The 23498-nt window shown below is 44.5% G+C and overlaps 1 protein-coding gene across 4 annotated transcripts in view; it reads right to left on the bottom strand.

Moving 5' to 3' along the window:
* LRRC8D (leucine rich repeat containing 8 VRAC subunit D) overlaps positions 1-14124 on the bottom strand; it is a 54155-nt gene extending 40031 nt beyond the window's left edge. Inside the window, exons 1-7 of one of the 4 annotated variants that reach the window (XM_069022858.1) lie at positions 13907-14124; positions 9323-9444; positions 8554-8870; positions 8189-8443; positions 7183-7253; positions 4252-4465; positions 2302-2441 (exon numbers count right to left, since the gene is read on the bottom strand). The gene's annotated coding sequence lies outside the window, so the exon portion shown is untranslated. Of the gene's footprint in view, positions 1-2301; positions 2442-4251; positions 4466-5566; positions 6961-7182; positions 7254-8188; positions 8444-8553; positions 8871-9322; positions 9445-13906 lie in introns of those variants that run through there. The other 3 variants (XM_069022859.1, XM_069022860.1, XM_069022862.1) reach the window with 3 other exon arrangements.
* Positions 14125-23498: the final 9374 nt, after the last annotated feature.

Below are 23498 nucleotides of genomic sequence, written 5' to 3' on the forward strand. Positions count from 1 at the left end.
ATGCAGTACTAGCAAAAAAAATTCCTTCCACATGAGGAACCTGAGTAAGAAGTGGTGAGACCAGGTAACAAAAGTGTGCAAGTGGGAAGGGTGAAAGCAAAGGAGAGCATTGCATCAGTCCAGCTTACGTGTCCAGAAATAGGCAGGAAGCAGTAACTGCCCTCACACCACTTTGTGCCAGCAGAAGCTAAACTGCAAACTCACAACACTACTACAAGAAGTAACAGCAGGAAAACACGTCAGACTGACCAACTTGACTTTGACAGACCTGACATTTTGTTTTTTATCTGGATTTTTGTGTCATGTTTTGTGTAACATATAATCTTGAGAAACAAACATTATCTAGAAACTTAAGCATAAGCCATTCCATTTATGTCAAGTGGATACTAATCCTATTCCCCCCAAGAGTTCAAGTGTCAGTTGTGTTAACTGTTTCACTACTGATAAGATACTTAGCACAACTTCTTTGCTAAAACCTATCTCAGAACTCCAAGCCATCTGTAAAAGCCTCTTATGAGCAAAACCATCCACATATTCCCCATCCTGGAGTAAACAACTTTTCCACTCTTCCTAATGAGCATCCTTGTAATACAGACTCATCCTAGCTATGTAAAAAATACTCAATTCTAAGAATAGAGAAGTGTGGGCTAGAAAACAAAAAAAAAAATTTAGGACAGATTCAGCACACTTTTAAGGACTTGCCTGTCTGTGTTTCCACGCAAATATAAATCTTCTCTGTACTTCCCCTGCTTTTTTTTTTTTTTTAAACCCCCAGATCTGCTGCAGGTTATCCAGCCTGCCACATCACATCAACAGAGAAACCAGCAAGGCCTGGCTGCAGAATTTAGGTCAGCTTGTCTGTGGAGTACATAAGGTCTTCCACACAGCCATGAATTTCCTAGTAATGCTTCAATAATCCCTCTTCATCCTGCTATGCAGCTATTTCACTAGGAACTGCTAGCTTTCCTCTAACTCCCCAACAAAGACTCTCCACAGGAGGGATGTTTGCAGGCGAATGAGCCACTATCTCTTCCTTGGGAAGCAGGAAGCTGGTTGTTGAATCAAATAATGCTGATTCTTATTTCACAAGACAAAAAAAAAAACACAAAACAAAACCACACACACAAAAAAACCCAAAAAGCAAACAAACAAACAAAAAAAAGTGAAGTATTCACAATGGATGCTAGAAAAAAGACTCCCCTTTTTTTAACCACACCAGGAAAGATATAATCAGAGCTAGAAATTACCTCTACAAGATTAGGAATAATTTTCTTAATAGATTTTAAACAAACCCTCACTGCTTCCACCTAGGTCAATAAATAAAAAGATAACAAAAATGTAACTAATAAATTCAGATAGTCGAAGCAACAGATACTGGTATTTCTGGAGAGAAAGCATCCCTTGAGGTGAAAAAACATTGTGCCTCTTCAAAAAATGCTCCCTCTAAAAGTGAATTGCATGCCATTGCCATCCCAAACGTTGTACAAGCCCACAAAAGTAGCAGCCCTGTTCTTAAGGGATCTCTAAAGGTACTTTGCGTTAAAATACGCAAAGCCTTTTCAAAACATGGCCCTCAGAGCAGGAGTTCCACATAAACTGGAAGGTACAGTTATGTAAGACAAAACCCCCAAACTGAATACAATAAATCAAAACCTTGAACTTCTGTCTTCATACAAGATGAACCTAACAATCTTCTCAAGTGTGACAATCTGGAAGATGTGAATGCAAGAATAAATACCAGTTTCCAGGAATGGTTATGGACATCTTGGCAAATAAAAACACAGCTAGCAAGCTGACAGTTGGTTTTGTCTTAAAACCCATCAGTCTGCTACCTCTCTGTGCTCTATGGTTCCCACAGAACATTGTGCTCATCGAAAGCTAGCACTTAAGTCTCCCCACTAGAACAAAGAATAAAGCTGAGGAAAAACCTTCCCTCAAGACATCAAACTGCTCTTCAACATTAAAACATTTGTTAAGAGTACCCCTAGCCCATTCCTTACAACTTACATGAAGCCTGAAAATGGTAGCTGCAACATGTACTGAGCTGTACTGCACATTAGATGTGCAAATCAAATACCCCAGGAAATGTTGCATTTGTTTATGTTCAACCTCAGATCTGTTACAGAACTCAGATATATAACATGCACCCATGTCAGGCCCACAGATGTGGCTGTCCTTACTGGACCTCCATTGCATCACACATGTTAACAAGACCTTCTAAAGAACATAACTTTTTAGAACTAATGGTCATCCATAACTTAACTCTGCATCAGACAACTTTTCCCATGACTGGCTCGGTACCTGATCAGGCTGTGCTTCTCCACCTTCCTCCTCTGGCTTCAGCTGGGCTGAGCGCTGGCTCCTGAAGGCTCCAGCAGCAGGAATACCAAGCCAGATTCTGATGATCACTTTCTCATTTTGACAAGCGCCACAGACTCCTCCTATATAAAAACAAACTGCTGTGAATGAAACTGGCCAGATAAAGTGGTCATGGTAGCAAGGGTCAGAGGAATGCCACTCTACAACACAGAAGACAAAGGTTACTCATCCTTTTGCTGGGGAAGACTGAGCAGATCCTTGTTTTAATGACTTTGGAGCTACTCTAAATGACTTGTCCTATTCTTGAAGGGTGCAGATCCCAAATGAGCAATTTGTCATTTCCCACATTCTTGAACATATTGGCTCATCCCAACTTAACCAAGAGCACTGCTACTTCTACATCATCACCTCCCTACACCACCACAAAAGCCAGACCAGACCCTAGTGACATGGTAGCTGCACAATGCACGTGCTCCACACAGACATTTTGATGACACTTCAACTGCTGCATTACGGCCACATGCCAGGCAAGCAAACCACCTTGAGTCAAATGAACTACTTGGAAAATCTCAGGAAAACACCTCTATCCTCTGGGATAAACAAAATAGAGAAGTGGGATTGTCCCCCTCCTTCTTCAGCCCAAAACTTCCACCAGCCAAGACCCAGCATGGCTGCCTTCACCTCCAGAGACACAGAGGCTCCAGGGCTGTGCAGAGCACACAGATGGAAAGCAACAACTCAGCAAAAAGAACAGCCAGACTCCAGCAGGTAATTCATGAATATTTATTTTAGTTTGCTGCTTATTAAGTATGCCTTGTTATAAATCAAGTATTTTACAGTAATTGCCTCCAATCAACAAACACAGGGAAAGCTGCTATGTAAACCAATGCTGTTCCATATCCAAAATGAGTCCCTTAGCAACAGGCAGGATTCTACAGGACTCTGGGTGCACAGCCAGCTGGCTGCCACTGCCTCCCTGCCCTTCTCTGCCCTGGGGCTGCACCCCAAGCAGCAGCACTGTGTGCCCAAGGCGTTCCTAGCACTGCCAACCACAGCACACTGTGCCAGGGTGCCAACACCAGGGCAGCGGGCGCTCACTGCAAGGGAAGCAAAAACCCCAGGTATGTGGTACAGGTATAGGAGCAACCCTCCAGAGCAGAAAATGCTCCACATCAAGGGACAACCAGCTGCACCCCCTGCTTCAGCCCCCAGCCCATTGCCTCCACCCCAGCAGAGATGCTCTGCGACAAGGGTCTGCACCCAGCACCAAGGGCAGTGCAGATCACCCACTTCAGCTGCTCCCAAACCACTGCAAAAAAAAAAAACCGCAATCCAAGCCCCCGCCATGTCTCCCCCTAATTTTTTTCCAAGCATTTTTCAGGGTTGGCACCCACTGGCACTCAGAAGCACACAGGAACAGCCCTGTGTCAGGCTTTCCATTGAGATCATTTTAAAGGTCAGCAGGAACCTGCTATTCCAGGTTTCTTCATAGCGGCAGAGACTCAGGATAAGGAGATGCGGAAAACTCTGTCAAATCCTCAAATAAAATATGCCTCCTAGACTTTTCTTCTTCAAAGGGCTCAGGGTGGTCAAGTGGTCTCAGGAGAAGTAAGTCTCTTTATGCAGAACTAGATTTTTCCGAGACTCTTTTTAAATACATGGAGGAAAAAAACCTGCAACTAGATACTTTCCAAGGTCTATTGCACGCAGGCTTCAGAACAGACCTTTGGATCATACTTGAGGTCTAACAGAAAATGCTCTCATAGCCACAGGGCCATTCACCTTGGCTGCTTCTGTAACCTTTTTTTTCACGAGTTCAGAGAGCCATGTAAGAAGGGCCTAAACAGAGCTCATGCCCTCCAATCCCTCCTCAGCAGCCACTCCAAAGGCAACAAACCATTTCTGAAAACAGCAGGCAAAGGCAGTTCCCACCTTCAAAGTAGGAGCACTGTGTTTTTTGAGAATGTATCAGCATTTAAGGAAAGGGGCCAGGAGAGCTGAACAGCACCACCACCACACTTGGTAAAGCATGAAGAACAGGAGAGCTTGTCTTCAAGCGCTGAATCACAATCTGAAAGACTGCTGAGGTCCATCACCACCACCCTCCCCTTCCCAGAACAGGCTGAGCACATGGATTGGATCATACCTGGAGGAGATGTAAAGGGAAACAAATAACAAAACACTTAAAAAATTTTCATTTAAAACAAACAAAAGAAAACAAAAACCAAACCAAAAATCAATCTAAAAGCAGAAAAAGCAATCACAGCAGTGCATAAGTAGATGTTTGGGCAGTGGCAAGACCAGTGAAGGGTTCTTCCCTGCAGTTCTTACCACAAAAACTCTCATGCATTTTGTTCCAAATCCCATTTGACAAACTCTCACTTTATGCTACTTCCTTCACCTCCCTCTCCCACTTTTGAAGTGACAACCTCAATTTATTAAAACAAAGCAGCATCTTTCTTACAGAAACATCTGCTTTGATACAAGAATACACACCCACTGATGTAGTCAGTATGTGGGACTGTGGCTATGAAGGAGATTAAATAAGGAGCACATGCACCACCTTCTCTTTTAACCTAGTCACCTCTGGCACTCACTCACTTGAGTACTTTTCTTTCAGGGCCCTACAGCATAGGGAAAGACCAAATTTACATTGGGGTGTTGGCATCAACCAGTGCCAATTTAATCTGAATCACAGCCAGGCACTTGGCACTTCAGGCAAAACACGTGCAACCTCCAAATGCCACGTCCTATATACAGTAGCCTACATGTGGCTGCCTCCATTTGTACAGTCACTTGATCAAACATCTTTTCCATTAAGGAGAACAATACTTCTGATGCTTTTAACAGGGAAATAATCATTGTTAACAGAGTGAAAGAAAACCCAACAATGCATTCAAAACAAATCATAATGAACTCTGTAAAGAAAGGAAAAGGAGGGAAGTCAAAGTATTTTGGGGAAGAAATAGGAAGAAGTAGAGATTTTGGAAAAAAAACCACCAACAACCTCAGCTAATTAAATAAGTGAAGAAGTTCCCATCATTAGGGGTTTAATTTCAGCACAACTGAATAATTCTCAGTTCTACATATATCTCCAAGTACCCAGACAACAGCAGACATTTGACAATCTCTTCAGTTAAAATGCCATCTTCCTCCCTTACTGCTGCATAAGAAAAACAACAAACCACCAGACAGGAAAAGTGTCATGCCATCAAGAGAGAAGAAAAACCCCAGCACAGATACCTACTGTAGAAATACTGTGAAAAGTAGCATGTAATCTAACTGGATAAAGACCTGATGTTGCTGCTATCTCTGAGCGAAGTTTTGCAATCAGCTGAAGCTGATTTGTGGCTACCCTGCTACTTAACATTCCTGCTCTCTCCATGGTGTGTGCCTGGGAGAGGCATCTTGCCCAAAGTACAGGGTGGGCTGGGAGGCAGGACTTCCCCTTTCAACAGCAGTGCAAGCTCAAATTTGCTCCAGCTGGTCTTGAAACCACACTGCCCTGGGAAAGCACCTTAGGCATTGCTCCTGCTACATGGGAGCCTACAGGATCCCACTGCCACTCCCTGCGGAGTTCATTGTCCATTCTAGGGCCTTGCTGCAGATTTTCACATGACACCCAACACCCCCCTTAATTGGCAAGCTCACTGTAATTCCTCCCTTCTCTTGGTGGCCACCTCCTCTTCCCCCATCCATGAGCCAGAGGCTGTGTGCAAACTTCTCCCCACTTCCTCTCCTCTGCTGCAGAAAGCAGGAATATAACCAAGACATCAACAAATCAAACCTTGCTGGTCAAGCAGGTAAAACTTCTCACTGCTACAGCTAACTCATTGTTTGACCCACAGGCAGTAAGAGAGGGGGGCTGCTGCTCGTAGCTCTGGTATTACACACTCTAGCAGATAAGCAAGCCAGATCTAAGAATTTACAAGTTCAGACAGCAAACAGGTAAATAATCAGACACTGAAGAAGTCTTAACATGGATGAGGTGACAGAAAGCAGCAGCTGTCAGAGTGTGGAGGGCCATCATCCTCTTCATATATAAAAGAAACAGCAGAGAAGGGGCACTCTGCTCCTCATACTGACCAGCTGCACACTGGTTGTTTCCGGGCTGCTCTAGGCCACTGTGCACATGGACAGACTACAGCCTTAAAATACAAATGAGGCACGTGCAAAACCATTAGTCAAAACCAGGCTTGTACTAATCCAATCTGTAAGGTTCAGGTACCCATTATACTTCCTGCAATGAATTTTTTCAAATAATTTGCTTTCAAAGCTGACTCCAAACAGGAAAAACTTGGCCATTCCACTGTGAGCTTGAAAGTCTTGTTTCTGGAATGAGGCAGCCTCAAACAAACAGAATTCATACACTTTCCACTAGTAGAACAGAATATATAACCTCATGCTTTATGATTTTATATTTACTCACACCTCTCTCCACAGTTTTGTTATCTTCTTTTCTTTGCCTCACTTTTACTATTTTCTTTTGTATTTTTGCATGTTTCTCATGTTTTTATTTTCAGGATTTACTGTCTTTGCTCTCCTGTAACTCTGGCCTCAGTGGTTTCTTTCTTTAAAATTTGTTTGGGTTAAACTGATCAATGCTTATAAAGACATTCTTAAAGTCACTTTTCAATCTAGGTACATCCCTAATTAACTTTCACTAAAAATAAACATAGCATAAATACAAGTTTCAAACACTAGAAATAGAATCTTGTCCAAACCTGTGCATTTTTCATTTATTATTAGCACGATTTTGTTTCAGTCTACTCCTTTTTTCAAGAACACTTTTCTTCTGTTATTCTTCTGTTAGACACTTTCCTCCCCACTTTTCATTGGGACACCAGCACTTGTTAAACTCACAATTTCTGCAGCACCAACAAGCATTTATGTATCTGCATTCCGTCAGTTCCTTGTTTCCAGAACCAAGAGATCTGCTGTCAGGACAGAAAAGGAGAAGAGCAAATCTATCAAGCCAGTTTTCCCTTTCTCTCTGCTAACAATGCCAATAAGGGAAAACTGTGAAGAAATCTAGTATGGGTTATAAACCAGCAAACATTACTTTAAAAAACTCAAGCATATGAAAAGTTTCATTTCCCTTTTGTCAGTTCCTCTGCTAAGCTAGGTAGGTTAGGCTTTGTTTCTTAATTTTATTAGTCAGAAAGTACATAAGTTTCTGGATGGCAGCCATTGAGAGGAACCCTATATGTGGACTTCTCAGTTTGTATTTTTAAACACCAGTCAGATTAACTGTGAAGGCCGGTTCCTCCGTGCATCTTTGATGAAGGCAATTGCTAATGCATGTGGAAAGTGTGTGTAACCACCGTGGTGCTTGGAAACAAAGCAAGCCAGTGCACTACCTCTAACACTGCTCACTCAAGTTTTAATGCAGAGACTGCCATTGCTATCCTGCCTTTCCATGATCTGTACACAAACCATTTACAAATATGCAATGCAGACTTTTTTTTGCCATTATTCACTGATATTTGCATTGGCTTAGCGGACAAATTTATACCGAACAATCCAAACGACATCAACTTAACACTGTGTTCCTCCATCCAGGACTGCAAAAGCAACAAAATGTCTATTACATAACACTTCTGTATAAAATATTAATTTTCACAGAGGAAGCTCTTGAACCGAAAGTTTATTTTCAATGATTAACAAATCAGTGTTGTATAAGCTTAGTTATTTAATCAGTGTATATGAGACAGACAACAAACCATACCTTTTATTGGCATAACGTGAAAAAATAATGAACTTTCTATGTGCACACACCAAAATACATCTGTTCCTAGCACACAAAGATTCAGCAAGCCTGCACTGGGATAATTGCAGGCATCAGCATTTTTTATACAAGTTCTCATACCAGCTGAAGGTGTGTAAGCTTCCTTTCCTTCCAACGGATGAAGAACAGGTAGATATTCAGACATCATATTCATATACTCATCCCATGCACTTGTTTTCTCCTTAGTGCAATAATCCCAGGTTGGACAATCACTGCAGTGAAAGTAAAGTTCTTCAAAACTTTTTCCACACAAAAAATCCTCATTTTTAACAGGCATGCTGGCATCTGTGCCACTGGCCAGACTTGAAAACACTAGAGGTGTGGCAACCCTGGCTTCTGTAGGACCCAAGAGCAATAATGAATACCTTTTATAAAGAAACTTATCTCAATACTGACTCGTAAAGAATAAAGTTCAAGAGAGGAAAAAAAGACAAACCTATCTATACCTTGGCTGTGACTTTGTAGCCATGAGGTTGCATGAGGACAGGGAGGAGCCCGACTCACTGCTCCATCAGAAGGACTATGAAGGGCCTTCATGTTGGTTTTTTTTCCTTTCTCTGTGTATCTTTACATACTGAATGCAGAGAGGAGGTTCATCTTGAGCATCACTGGTCTCCAGCAGATGGTCTCATCATATTTACCAGCTCCATGTGAGTGTCACAGGTGAGACATCTAAAACAGCAACAGACACTTTGGTCTGCCTCATCCATGGTCTAACCATGCAGGGGAAGTCAACAGGAGTTATGATTCAGATAGAAAAATCCTGAGCAAATGAATAAAGAGATTTTGAAACTCCAGCGTGAGAATTGTGCAATTTTTTTTGTTTCAAATTTATATGAACAGCAAACAGTTTGGAGAGATATTTGACAGGAAAAGGTAACAACAGCATTTAACTATCTGTAGTGCCCACCCCTTAGCTCTGAGAAATCTTCCACTGCAATTTTCTGGTCTTCAAAGGAGAGATGCCTGACTGAAAAAAGACCACATACAGAGGGGTTTTTTTTTTTAACACTAACAAGGAGCAAGGCAGATCTCAAGAACCAGACTATTCCTTCTTCTACTGATCACACAATACAAAATGCAAGACCAGGATGAATAAACACAAATGCTAGCCTCACCCACTGCTGGATGTCACATGCTTTCAGCCTGCATATTTCTTTCTGCTCCTTAATCAGTTACCTTCAACAAAAAAGGGCCTTGGAAAAGAAAAAATACCTGAGAAACAACTATCCTTCCTCCTCCCCTAAGGGTGGCTGTATTTTACACCACGATTGCTTCTCAAGTCTTGAATGTCGCAACTACTTCAGTCTCGGAACAAATCACTTCTGAGGAAAGAACTCAAGTGGAAAGAAGGAAAATTAGTTTTGAGGCTACATGAACAACGTGGTTTTGTATCCTGATTTATACTTGAAAAGGAAGAAGAAGGAAAACAAAGGTTTTTCTTTTAAAACAGTTCTAACACACAAGTCCTTGGTGCAGCCATATTTTCTTCCCATACTACTGCTTGCCTCCAAGTGTTGGGCAAAAATGGCATTTTGCTGGCTTGATTTCAAGAAAACAAGTTTTATCCTTCCAAGGATATCTCCCTGAACATTCTGGCAGCTGCTACCTGAATGTCTTTTCACTTCTCTTCCTCTCCATTTCCTGAAGGGGGACAAGAATCTGTTCTTGCTATGGCTGAAGAGAATATAGAAATAAATGAAAAGAGCTTCAATTCTTTTAATTAAATAAATTTGTGGTGAGAGAAAGATTGAAGCACTGTCAGTTAAAATTAATGATGTGGAAATTAGTACTACTGACAGTATTAGGTGCCAACTTGACTTGTGACGCACTTTTTCTTTTTAACATGCCAAACCTAAGACGATGCTCAAGAAGTTATACACTAGAAATCCTGGCTTTGCTCTTTCCTAAATTTGTTTGTAATCTCTGAGGGGAGAAATTGTCTGGCAAGCAATTGGTACCTATTCTTTGTTATATGGTTAAAAGAAAATTGCACTCAATTTGCTCAGACCAAAAGATCTTGAGCCAAACCCATCCCCAATGCAAGCAAGTCACACTTTTAAAAAACGTAGCTCCAAGTGCTCTCAAGGTGAGAGGCACAGGATAGCCTTGAAACAGTGATTACACTTGCTTTCACAAACTATAATGCTAGTAGCTGCTAGAAAACACACATTTCTTCACAAATATTTCTTCGTATTTCAGCCCTGTGTAGACCCACAGCACCTCATCATCACAGCCAAGAATAAACACTTCCAAGACCAAGCCCCACTAGCGTGACCCTAGAGAGCCTCATGCATGCGTGTGGACTCATGGAACTATACATACATGGAAAATCAGCCATGGCCACAAGTCTTTGCATGGCGAAGTCCACCGACTTCTCATTGTTTGTTAAAAAAACATGCTTAAAATGTCAGTTATGAAAAAGCACAGACAAGTCTTTATCTAAATGTAAGGTTTCTGGGGAAAAATGTTTCCACTTTTCTTAACAGAGCAATAGCTTTTCCTTTTTATGTTGGTTAGGATATAATCATCCCACCACCAAGAGACAATAAACAAATAAAAGCAGGAAAGAAAGAAAACAAAACAAAAACACAAAAGGAGAACTGTGCAGCCCTATTTCAATACTAGCAAGAAATGGAAAAATTTAAATAGCAAATAGAAACTGAAATAACAGGTTTTGTTCTTTCCACTTAATGTTATTGTGCTATTATATGTAATATCTGAGCATAACAAATATTGGTAATTGTGTTTTATGGTATTTAGGGATCTACAGCAACTTCATGAATTAATTTGAAGATAAACATTGCTTTTTTGAAAGGAAATGAAGACCTTCCGAGTTCATTATTTTGTGAAATACTAACTCTGGAACTCCCTTTTTTTTTTTTTGGCACCCAGTTGAGAAACTTGTTTACTGAGTTCCCCCATGTTCCCCCATTTGTGACTCAAGCTACTTCTCAGCAAAACAGCTGTCAGCAGCCCGACACAGACTAGGTGCTTTAAGCCTCAGGACACTAACTCAGTGATCACAGTGTCCATGTACCTGTATCAAAACTCCCCTCTGGCTCTTCGGTGTGCGGGAGAAAGCAAAGGGAGACCCTGGGCTGGGGTGCTGAGTCAGCACTCTGCCTGCACGGCATCCCCAGCCCACCCTCGAGTATGCTGCAGAAGCAGGACCTGAGACAGCCGCTGGTGCCATCAGAGAACACACAGCAGGTAACAAACTCAGCCAGCAGCACAGGGCCTGATTCAAAATCCACTTACTCCCACTGGCTTTAACAGACTTTGAATGGGACCTCAATACAGAGAAGGAATGGGAAGACCTAGAGAATTTAAAAGAATCAACTTCAATGCAGGAAACTTCAGTACAGTCCCTTCTTATAAAACTGCGCCAAGCCACAACACACATAGCTGCAAGTGCCTTTGACCACAGGGATGGACATACCCTTTTCTCCACTGCCTTTTATTCTCTTATCCTCCTGTCACTGGCAGGACCTACTGCAATCCCAGCACAAACACCATTAGCTTTTTTCCTCCCTGTCCAGGCATGCAGTCAAGAAACTGTCCATAAACAGGAGGCAGAGCTGTGGTATCTCTGTACCACCACCTATGTACTGATACACAAGAGGAGGCAACAGGCACAAAGGGCTAAGAAAGAACTGGAATACAAGAACTGTATTTCAGGTGTACAGCTATGTGTTAGTACAATGTTCACTAGTTAATCCTTCCAGGGCAAGCACCCAAGTGCTTTCACTCTCTCTGCATTATTATTATAGGGGTTGGTTCCTATTAATAATTACCTTCCACTGACTGCAGCACACAGACTTTCTCCATTGCTGGTACTGCTGCTTAGAAATGCTTTTCCAGATCTCAACACACCGGACAGATTACCATCCCCTCAAGGATGTCAGGACTGGTAGAGATATCTGTTGCTCATACCTGGATCTTACAAAACAAATGACAGCTTAATGCTGCTCCCTTCCCCACACAACCTCACATAGCCGTTGCAAACTTTCAATCTTTTGTGCTGAAGTAATCACAATTACAAATAACAGCATCTATTTAATATTCCCTGCTATTATGTGCAAGAAAACAGACACAGCAAACAGACAAGTGTTTTTGACATTAAGCAATATACAGGCAAAGCACCAAATGAGTTTACTATAAAGGCAATGCCTGCCTAGAGATACAGGAAAAAATTGTGTAAAGAAGATATAGCCACAGAAGCATATTCCTAGGTCAGGACCTCATAAATCAGTTTCAGCTAACAATAAAAGGTTTGTAGGGCATTTGTAAGGCACAAAGAACAAATAGGATCCTGGCCCCAAGTAAGGCTTGGTAAATTAATTTAAGATGGCAATCAAGAGCAAATAACACAACACTAACTTTATCCTAAGTTTGAAGAAAAAGGGTTTCCTTTGCCTCCAGGAAGAGGTGAGGGGAAAAAACAAAACAAAACACCACCACCAAAACCAACAAACAAAACAGAAATAAAAGAAATAAAAACAACACAGAGAAAGGGACTTAGCTACTCCATCTGGCATGAGAGTGCTTTTTTGATAGCTCAGAGCTATGGGTTTAAAATCTCAGCCCTGTTCATGCAAATTTCTCACATCCTAAAGCCCTCTCTTCCAAACAAGGGGGCATAGCCATTCCCCCACTTCAGTTTTAGAGGTAGAAAATATTATCCTTTCCTTTCATGGTGACAGACATTGTGCTGAAAAAACCCAAAATACTTCCCTATAGTGTCTGGGGTTTTTTTAAAGCTGTAATTGGCAATGCTCACGAGTGGCAGGTACCCCAAAGTGCTCTCTGCACCAGCAGCTGAGTCAAGTAAAACATCACTTTCAGCACCACCATTACAGGAAGTACTGCTAAGACTTAGCCACCAAACAACATCACCACCACTACCGTCCTCCATTTTCAAGTCTGAGTAACCTACCTCATGGCTTTTACACACTGGGAGCGTCCACAGGAGAAAGTGCCATGGGCTGCAGGCGTGCTGTAAACGCAGAGCCTGAATCCCCCCCAGTGACCGCAGACCAGCTCCCCTAAAGGATGCTGAGCAAGTCACAAGCCTTCTGCGTCTGAATTCGTGTTTGTTTAAGAGCAGTGGCAGCACTTGTGACGGGGGGAAATGGAGGTTACAAGACAAGAGCTGCTGTGCCAAGCTCAGGGATCCTAAAGGAGCAGGAGTCGGTATTGCCACGTACTGGGGAGCAGGGGGAAGGGAGGAGACGCGCCTCGAAAAAACAGAGATGATTATCTGACAAGGGCTAGTTCTGCCCTGAAGATGTGCTTTATTAACTGGCTGGGGCTCCTTTAATCTGCGTGTGCTGCAACACGAAGCACAGCTGACCCCACACAAAAGCCACACAGCTGGCGGCCCCCACAGGGGCCGGATCCAACCCCACTGGCCTCGAAAGGGGCTCGCAGTTCCAGCCGCATTCCCCAGCACCACGCTGTACTCCCAGACCCGCCGCGGGGCCGGCCCCGCTCTGGCCGCTGGCCCCCCGCCCATGCGGGCACGTCCTGCGTGGATGCGCATCCCGCGGGAGAACACCGCGACGAGCGCAGACGCCCCCGGGTCCCGCCGGCAGCTGCGTCCCCGAGGCACACCGGCGCTGGCGGCAGCACCAGCGAACCGGCCCAGGCCGGTCTGCACGCAGAAAAAGATAAAGAGAAGCGCGACGGAAAGCGCGGGGAGGGAGCGGCAGGAGTGCCGGTGAAGATGCCGCCCCCTCCCCGCGGCCCCTCCGCCGCCTGCCCGACTGCCTCCCGCCGGCCCCGCGCTCGCCTCACCTCAGGGACGGCTCTGCGGGCTGCGGACCCCGAGAGCCGCCCGGCCGAGCCGAGCCGTGCGTGCGGCGGGGGCGCAGAGCTTCTCCGCGGCGGTCAGTCCCGCGGCGCTGCCATGCGGGCGGGCAGAGGCGGGGCGGGCTCGGCTCCTAGCAGCGCCCTGCAGCGCGCACCCGCATGGCTCGGCGTGCGGACAGCACCGGCTGCCGGCGGCGGCGGGGCCGGCGGGGCGGCGGCCAATGGCTCCCGCGGCGCCGCGCATGTGAGGGCCGGGCTGGGCCGGCTCCGCCCGCTCGCCCCCCGCGCAGCCGCCGCGCTCAGGTGCCCGCGGGCCGGGGGCGGGAGCCGCCGGGGCTGCGCGGTAGCGCTGGGACGTGGCCGAGCGGCGCGGCGGCAGCGAAGCGCCGGGCGGTAAAGCCCGGGGGGCGTTCTCGGTGCGCAGGTAAAAGGAACGTAGTGCGTGAGCCAAGTCAAACAGCGACAACTTCAAATTGCGTGGCTTAATTATTAAAGCACCATATTGGGGAAGGAGGAAAGTTATATTATTTGTCTGTCTTGAGCCCTTGAGGGAACCAAAAAGTCGACAGCAGCTTTAGCTTTGGCAACACCGCTGGGATCGCAGGGACGGATTCCTCCAAGGCGGCTCTAGAGGCTGAACACAGCACACTGAGGAAGAAGGCGAACTGACCCTGATCCTCACCCCGAAATCCGTTAGAATTTTTTTTCTCCTTTAACTGAAAAGCCACCGATATCCTTAAGTGTTTCTTGAACACTGAGCCGACAAGTGACTAGACCTGCGGGTTTTTTTAACTAGAACTGGATGTAATCTATTACCTTTGAAAGTATATTGGTCTTAATCAAGAATGGAATTAAAAAAAAAAAAAAAAAAGAAGCGATACGAGCTCATCTCTCCTGTATTTCATTTCTTCCCCATGTCTTCAAGAACTGGAGGAGATGGGAAGTGATCTTTTGGTGCTTGTTTAGAATAGCTTTATGGCCCTTTAAAGATGGAGAATTTCCCCTTTATATTTTTAGATGCATTTTTAATCAGACCTTCTGGTCTAGATGACTGTACGATGTATCTCAGGTTACAAATGAAAGCACTTCTTAGCAACAAGTCACTTCTGAAACCAGAAAAAATCAGGCCAGCTTGTCCTGCTCTCAGCTGTTTGGCACTATTTTCATACCAGAGTTTTCATTTGGTGGGGAATTTTAGCAGAGCTCAGATTTAGTCTAATGAGCTGTCAATTATTTTAAGCTTTGATTTTTAATACCTTCATTTGGCCTTTTAGTTATTTTCTTCCCTGAGATCATGATCACTTGTGTTATTTTTGGTCAGCATTTTAGACCTCACTGTTTCCTCAACAAGGCGATTTTATTATCTATTTACTTATTTCTGCTCTGACCCAGTGGCCAAGGCACATAGGGGGTGTAATACTGGGGCTCCACGGTGAGGGAGAGTTTATAGAGATAAAAGCAGTCCAATCTGGTAAACATAAAGGTAAGTGAAAACAGATAATAACAAGAGCTGCTGTCTGGGAAATCCTGACTCGAAGGCAGCTGGCAGAGAAATTCAGGCAGAAGAAAAAAGGATTTTTTCAAATGCCAGAGCTGGTCAGAGCTGGCTGAATCCACATTCACTTAGCAATCAAGATGGTTTGCCAAGCTGAGGCACACCAGCAAAACAAACAAATGGCTCTGGGGACCTGAGAGAGAAGACACCTGGAACTGGGCAGATCCAGATCCAATTAAGATTCCCTTTTTGACAGGGCAAACACAAGTGTAAAGGACTTACCTCCTACAGAACATATGCTGGGTTGCTTGTTTGGTTTTTGTTTTGTTCTTTTCCTTCACTTGTTTTGATATGTATTTAAAGGTAACGCACATGGGGTTTAATTTAAACCTCTCTATACCCTCTCTTTCAAGCTTCTCTTGTAGAGACCTCTCCCACTGTTTCAGGTTTGGTCTTCCCCAGGCTCAAGTCTGAGTGTTTTGGGCAGCTCTTTCTAGGTTGGTGTTTCTGGCTCTGACCGCCTAGGATATGCTGAGGCAGGACAGAAAAGAGAGGAGGGGAATTAAAAATGTAAGAGAGCTCAGTTTGGGGCAAGTATAAATCCCAGTTGTTTTGTTATCTACTATGGTCCATAGGCACAAGCACAAGTCAACCAATTCCAAGTTACTCCATGTGATAAAAGAGATGCCAGAAAACAGAGGCTGTGGGGGGAAAATGTTTTTTTTTCCACTTGCAGAGTTTTGACACTGGCCCTTTACAATTAAATAAACTAATATTGTTATTTTGATTTGTGGCTCAGAGAACTGAATTAGTGATTACATTAACAAGCAATAGCAATGCAGCCATATGCCTCACAGGATAAACCAATCCTGTTCAGTTTTACAACTGCATTTTAGTTTCAATTTTTCAAATTCCATAACCTTGCGTAGCCAAATATGTAATATTTTTCAACCTTATTGTTATCCTTATTCTCATATCATTAAAATTTTTTAGAAAATATCAGCCCTCCAATAGAGTTATGGTTTTGGCCAGGTTGAAAGATGACCATTTATTCTGAGATGATTTCCAGTACTTTCCCTCTTTCACTCAAACAGCCATATTGTGCATCTCATATATGCCTGTGTGACATTGTCCAGCAGGTGTCCAGGTTCAGTCCAAGGGAGCCAGGTGCAAAATGAACACCAGCAGAAGGTGAACATGAGAAAGAGATGGTGTCAAAAATAGAGTGCGCCAGTGGTTCGTCAGAAAACAGTGAGAAGATTCCATACTGGGAAATACGTCAGTCCCTTGAGTGGGCTGACAAATTTTTCTCCTAAGCAAATTTAAGGTGATGGGGAATTTTGATATTGTGGATTGGACAAGATAACCTTTAGAGGTGCCTTCCAACCCAAACTATGCTATGATTCTATTATTAAGAAGCAGATGAGGTAGTTACTTGGGAAGAAGTGTGGATGGCTACATAAAAGAGAGAGACAGGCAGGGAATTGGCTTTCTCTTGTCCAGAAACAGGGCCATTTGGCTTCATGAAATGGGCAAAGCATGAAGGGGAAAACTCCAGTTTAAATACAGAGAAGGGTGCATATGAGTCACTTCTCTTGGCTACTAGCCACTGGTTTTCAAGAAAGAGTGTTTTTAAGTGCTGAACAGTTCAGCCTGTGGTGTTCACCCAGGACACATGGGCAGGAAGATGGGGCTGGAGATGCAGTCAGGCTTGTCAGCCCCGATCTGCCATTGCTGCCCCCCACGCCCGTTAGTGCCATGCCTGTGCCATGCGCCCACCGGAGCCGTGGTGAGGCTGACTTTCCAGGCAAAACTGGGCTATGTGTTGGCAGCTGGTTTATTGTCCTGCAGGCAGATGTTGGCAAGGGCCTGCTCTGCATATGCCCACAGCTGGCTGTGGAGAGCCGGCTGTGGGTTGTGGGGCTCAGAGGCTCTGCACTTGCAGAGAAGAGAGGGAAGCCTGTCACCCGAGGGCTGTGATCCTGCAATACCAGACTGCTGCAGTTCAGTCTGCAGCCCCATCACCAAATTGTCAAAGCTTTCAGAAAATCTAACCAAATTATCAGACAATCCTCCTTTAGATACATTTCTACTGACAATCCCAAAGATATTGAAGTAAAGAAAAAAAGCATGTTTTTCCAATATAAAAAGCATTGCAAAACTCTGTCCCTACTAGGTTCATTTGTAATTCCATCTATTTTTTTTTAATTCCTGCTAACCAACTTTCTTTGCCACTATATAATTCTATTATAAACAATTATCTAGACACATACTACCATTTTTTCTGAAGACACTTCACTATTATGCTTGTCTTCAAACACCTGGCACAGCAGCCTCTGTATTAAAAGCACAGTGACTCCTGGAGGCCTTGCAAGCCAGCCTATTCTGGCTGGGATTCTCCCAACTTCTGAACTTCTTGGCTGAAAAAAAGTCACTCCTTACCTTGTCTTTGTGCTGAAAAAAGGAGGGAATGACTGTTTTAGATAACCAGCAGTTTCTAATTACATCCAGAACTCCACGATGTGCTCACCAGTTCTTTTATTTCATTTGTGAGAATATGTCAGTCACCCAATGTGCAGTTCCATTTCTAAAAATTTGGGGGATGAAGCCTCATTCTTAGCAAGTACCTTTGTATTTTGAAACAAGCAGCAGCCATCATGGTGTGCACTGTAAGCAATGTGTGTTATCACACTGCAGCTCAGCAAAGTTTTTCAAGTAATGGCAGGAACAACACAGGCTGGCGTCTTCTGATTACACAGAAGACCTAGTTTTCCTGAGTTCTCAAATATCATCCAGTGGATATACAAACAGATGGCAAATCTGGTTCATTCTGTACTTATCGATAAAGGACTATAAAGTCACAAAATACACAGCATCATATGAGATGGCAGGAAGGCCATAAACTGAACTGCAGGCAAACCTGCCCTTCAGCTAGCAGCTTTCCTGGGCCCGGCTTTATTTTAGCAGAAACAAGAACAAGGTTGTGCATTATTTGGCCAGCTGAAGGTAGAGCCTTGTGTCAGTCAAATGAAATGGCTGGTAATGTGGATCTGTATACTCAGAGCCCAGCTCAGCAGAGCACCAGGTAGGAATCACTGCTGAGATGTTGAGTACCTTCAGATCTTTAAAGCCAGCAGGCTGGGAGCAGGGGTTAGTCTTTGCTAGTCCACTTAATCTTTCTAGCTCTTCCTATTTTCTTAATTTTGCACTTTACTGCTTCTATGATCTCTGCCTCTTCTGCTCACCACCATTTCCACAAACATGAAATGCTAAGCATGGAGACTGACTTGGAAATAAAAATTAAAAACCTGTCATAATCAGAATTAGCAGGATAAGACCAAAAGAAGTTTTCAGCTGTCACACTTTGTCCAGCCCTGCTCTCTGGAACAATCTCCCTGCTTTTCCTGGGACATTTCAGTCTGTTATTTCTTCCTTCAAATCATGCCTGAGAGCCCCTCTTTCCCCTTCAGATCTCGATTGGCTTTCTCAGTGAAATGGCTGTGTCTCCATGTGCAGATGGAGTGATACAAAACATAAGTGCCCTACCTGCATCTAGGACAATGGTGGCCTTTAAAGAAATGGCAAGCCAGTTATCTTCAGAGTGCTGAGCTATACCTGTGCTAGCACTTAACCTTTACTTCCCCAATCACACAGTTACAGCTTGCTGATTTTGTTACTTCTTTAGAAGAAGTTTCCTTAAAATAGCCTAGCCACAAGGGCATAATGAGGTGCACAGCTGGGCAAAGCTTTCTGAGCAGCAGGAGGAAAAAGAAAGAACATATGTGGGACCAAAATGCTCTGAGCCTGCAAATGACTGATCTCCAGTCATTCACATGGCTAAAGATTAAGGACTCACCCAACTAGATCAGAAAAAAAAAAACCAGACAAACAACCCCCCCCAGAAAAATCCCAAAACAAACCCAAAACTGAAAAAAAACCCACCCCACCACCACCAAAAAAACAACAAAAAACCTCAACCACCAAAAAACCACCAAAATTTGAGGAATATCAGGCAAAAACGGCAGGGGGGAAAAAGGGATAAAGGAATAATATATCATTTATTTCTTACATGTTGCATTTTCTTTTCTGCCTTCCTATTTTACCACAGAGCAAAGAAACCACCAGTCATTCTGTAGAAGGAGAATATGGAACTCGTATTTTAAAATGGAGCTCCTTAATCAGGGACCCAGAGGTACTTGGACTCATTTTCCACATCAAGAACTGCAAAAGGGCTACTCTTTTTTTGTGCCTGGGAGCCTGGGAACCCAGACTTGCCAACACAGCACTAAAAGAAGTTGATTTTGCTTGAAATGGGCTATATTAATCTTTTTACTTTAAATGCAGCACATTCTGCTAGTTATGTGTACATATTATAGGTCAAACAAAATCAATTCTCCATTCTAGCAATTCTACCCAAGGGAAAACATAGCAAAAACATGATATAAATTCATCTCTGAAATCCTCTTCCCAATACAATGACAGTAAACTGAAGTATTCTAGTCACTAAAAATTCTACAATTAAATATCCATTGTCAGTCTAGCATCACACTATCCACTCTAGCATTACACACCTTAAAGATTCCAAATATTCCTGTGATTCCTATGCACAGCCACCATAGCATGCTAATTTTAAAACCTGCTTCATCTCCTATTCCAAGCACTGATACAAATCAGGAGTGTTGCACACACATGCATTGACAGGGAAGAAGGTTACTGTAATGTCCAAATAATTTGTTTTCTCTGCATTTAACTTGAATATAAATTAACTGGAGAAAGCACTGGTAATATTTTTATATACTAAAGGGCATACAGAGCAGCAAATTCACTGCCAACACTGTATAGCCACCACAAAACATATACCTCCCCCAGCCTCAAACACCTTCAACTTATTACCATTTGGAAATAGGTAGAGGGAGAAGGAAGGTCTGATCACGCCTTAACCCAAAATAACGTTTCGTTTTGTCAGGTTAATTACACGTTCTGACATCAGAAACTGAAATTAGCAGGCGATTTTCCCTTGGGTTGCCCAGAGACTGTAGAATGAATCATGCCTGCTCTTGTGCTGCACCCGGGACCACGGAGAACAAGGGATGGAAAGACCAACATACTTATTTCCTTGCTCAGATCTCTGTGGCTAGGGAGCCATAGCCACGACCCAGCTTTGTAGAGGCTGTGATGTGGCTGGCTGGTATTGCTGTCATCCCAAGTGTGGCAGAAAATGGCCATCAACTTCCAGTGGGTGCATTTCCACTGCCACAAAGGCATATTCACTGCTTTCCTTTGATCCTGGTGTGAACCCATGGCACTAGAGTTTCCCAAAATGTCACTGAGACTTTCTGAAATTAATTTGACATGAGAACAGTGTTCAACACGGGGCATTCTCCTCGGAAAAAAATTGCAGCCAGACCTTTCAGCACTGAAATACACAGAGAACACTCTCCAAGTAACTAAGATACCCCCTCCTCCTCACAGCTATTTAGCACAAGATACCCTGAAGTTAGCCTAAGTCTTAAATCTTCGAAAGAGCACCCAGACACATCTTTTGCTTGTCTCGTTCTTGTCTTTTTATACCTAAAGTTCTCCTGGCATTTTGTTTCCATGGTGGCTGCTTTTCAATTACTCCCATTCTCAGGCCCCTCTCTCTCTCATCCCTTTATGCTGTTAAAAGCTCCCTACCTGGTGCAGCAGAGCAGCCTGCAGTTACCTCTGTCGAACCCCTGCCCGCCTCCCTCCTTCCTGGGGCTGCTCCTGCCAGGCTTCGCCTGCTCATTTTCCTCTCCCGGAGCTCCCTCTGCTGTTGGATGCAGCTGCGAGCCCGCGGAAAGCCCGAGCGCTGCTGCGGGGCAGGATGGATCTCCGGCGGGGACAGGCAGCTCCCGGGATGAGAGCAGAACGGATAGCATGGCCTGTCAGGGTCAGCCTCCTCCTGCCAGCTACCTCCTCGTAAAGGCAAAAGGAGCAGCATCCTTGCTGGACACTGCAGAGATGTTCCTTCTGTCCAAGTGTCAGAGCATTAAGAAAATTGGCGTTTGTGTTTTGTCTCCAGCTGTTTAGCGTAAGACATGAGCACAATGGTGTGGAGTAGCTGCAGACCCAAACTGCTGATTAATTACAAGAGATACTACAGGAAAAGAAGGGGAAACTCTGCCAAAATTTAATGAGTGAAAAATGAGGCCTCAGCTTGTGAAAAACATGTGCTTTTTCTGCCTACTGTAGGCAGACAGTCCTCACACTGACAGCCCTGTTGGAGGGCACCTACACACTGCAGGTACCTGGAGGTATGTGCCAGCTGCAGCAGGCCATGCTGAGCCACGACATGGGAGCTTTAAGCCCCCAGCCCCATGACACATGGGCATGAGGGACAGGAAGGGGAATGCTCACTGTCCCATTGCTCTCTGCAGAGCTGTCCCCTCGCCATGTGGCACACAGGCACCTCACTGCTGGCAAGATGCTCAACAGCTCTTGCTCTGCTGGGCTTTGGGATGCCTAGGACTGGAGAAAGAGAGCACAAGACACCCATTTAGCAGCAGTGAGGGGGCCGGGCCTCAAAACCTGCCAGTAATTTGTGCTGGTTTCTGCAGGGGCGGAGCCCTGCTGCCCAGGGTTGGTGCATGGCTGCACTCCCACCCTGAGGAGTGTGACACAGAAATGCACGGAGCTGTCCCCTGCTAACGCTGCCACGTTGGCACACTTGTTGCATTTGCCTTCGTGTGTTGCCATAGGAACGGTAGCACCAGCGTCTGCTCCTGCTGCTCCCTGCCACGCTGCCTCTGCACCCCGCTGGGCTCAGCGCACCTCTGCTCCTCTGCCAGCCCCAGCATGCCTCCCCCTCACTCACGAACTCCCTGCCTCATCCCCTTTTTTTGGGTGACAATCAGATTACTGCTGTAGCAGTTAATTATTGCATTAGTTATAATTTGCCTATTCATTTGTCTCTCCCCTTCCCTCCCACCTTGGAATAATTCCATCTCTCCATCCTTTCCACCTTCACGCTATCTCTGCTGACTCCCATCCCCATTTCTCTTGCACTCCTCAGCCACACACAGCTTTGCTATACTGCTGTACCCTTTCCTTCCTTTTTATCTCCCTACTACTCACATCTGTGCTCTCTCCTAGCACCTCTTCCTCCATCCTCTCTCCCAGTCCTCCTACAAGTTTCCTTCACTTTAGACCCCCTGCCCACCACCTCAGGCTACTGCTTCACACAAGTCTTCTCTTTCTTCTACCCTGTGCACAGTACTACCAGCTTCTCCCACGTCTGAGCCAGGCTTGTTCCTCTCCTGTACTCTTCCTGGCTCTAATACAGTCAACAGCATTTCCCATTCTCTGCTCCTGTTTATCAAAATACCCCAGAAACTGTATCTTCTACCACTTTCTTTAGCCTTACTCAATCCTTCACTGCTCCAGATCCTCACTTTCCTCCAGGCTCCTTTATCAAGCTCTCCAAGGCAAGCACCTTATAATTTCCCCTTGTCCCTAAACCCCACCCTTACACACTTTTTCTTCTTCCTTGTCCTCTGAATGGGAGAATCCAGCCAGCACCATAGATAACTCTACCCTCAGTCTGAAAACCCTGATCTATACCTTTATGCCAGTGCTTGCACCATTAAGTTTCACGGCCTTTTGCTCCTCCATCTCTATCCCCATCCCTCTGGCTGTGTTGCTGCTTCTGACACCATTAATTGCAAATTCCCTTTGAAGCTGTATTCCTTCCTGTCTTATGGAATTGCTTTTCTTCTCTGATGCCTTCTTTCTTTCCACACAGACCCTTGGACCAGGACCCCAGTGTCCTCCTTCTATTCCCACCCCAGGCACATTATTCATCCTTCCTTGCTACCATCTGTTCCCTGCCCTCTCCACATGGGAGTCTCCGGCAACCCTGTCTACTCCTTTCTCCCATGTGAAGGACACAAATGTCTCCTGGGGGACCTTCTGGAGACCACCTCATCTGCCTGCAGGGTTTCAGCTAACACCTACAGCTCTAGTGGTGCCCACTCCTGATGGGTGTCTCTCCCCCTTGCATCTCAGCCAACCCCTATCCTTTCCCAGTTAAACTGAGTGCTGCTAACACCACCTTCTCTG

The sequence above is a fragment of the Aphelocoma coerulescens genome, chromosome 8 (assembly GCF_041296385.1).
Source record: "Aphelocoma coerulescens isolate FSJ_1873_10779 chromosome 8, UR_Acoe_1.0, whole genome shotgun sequence".
Taxonomy (NCBI): Eukaryota; Metazoa; Chordata; class Aves; order Passeriformes; family Corvidae; genus Aphelocoma; species Aphelocoma coerulescens.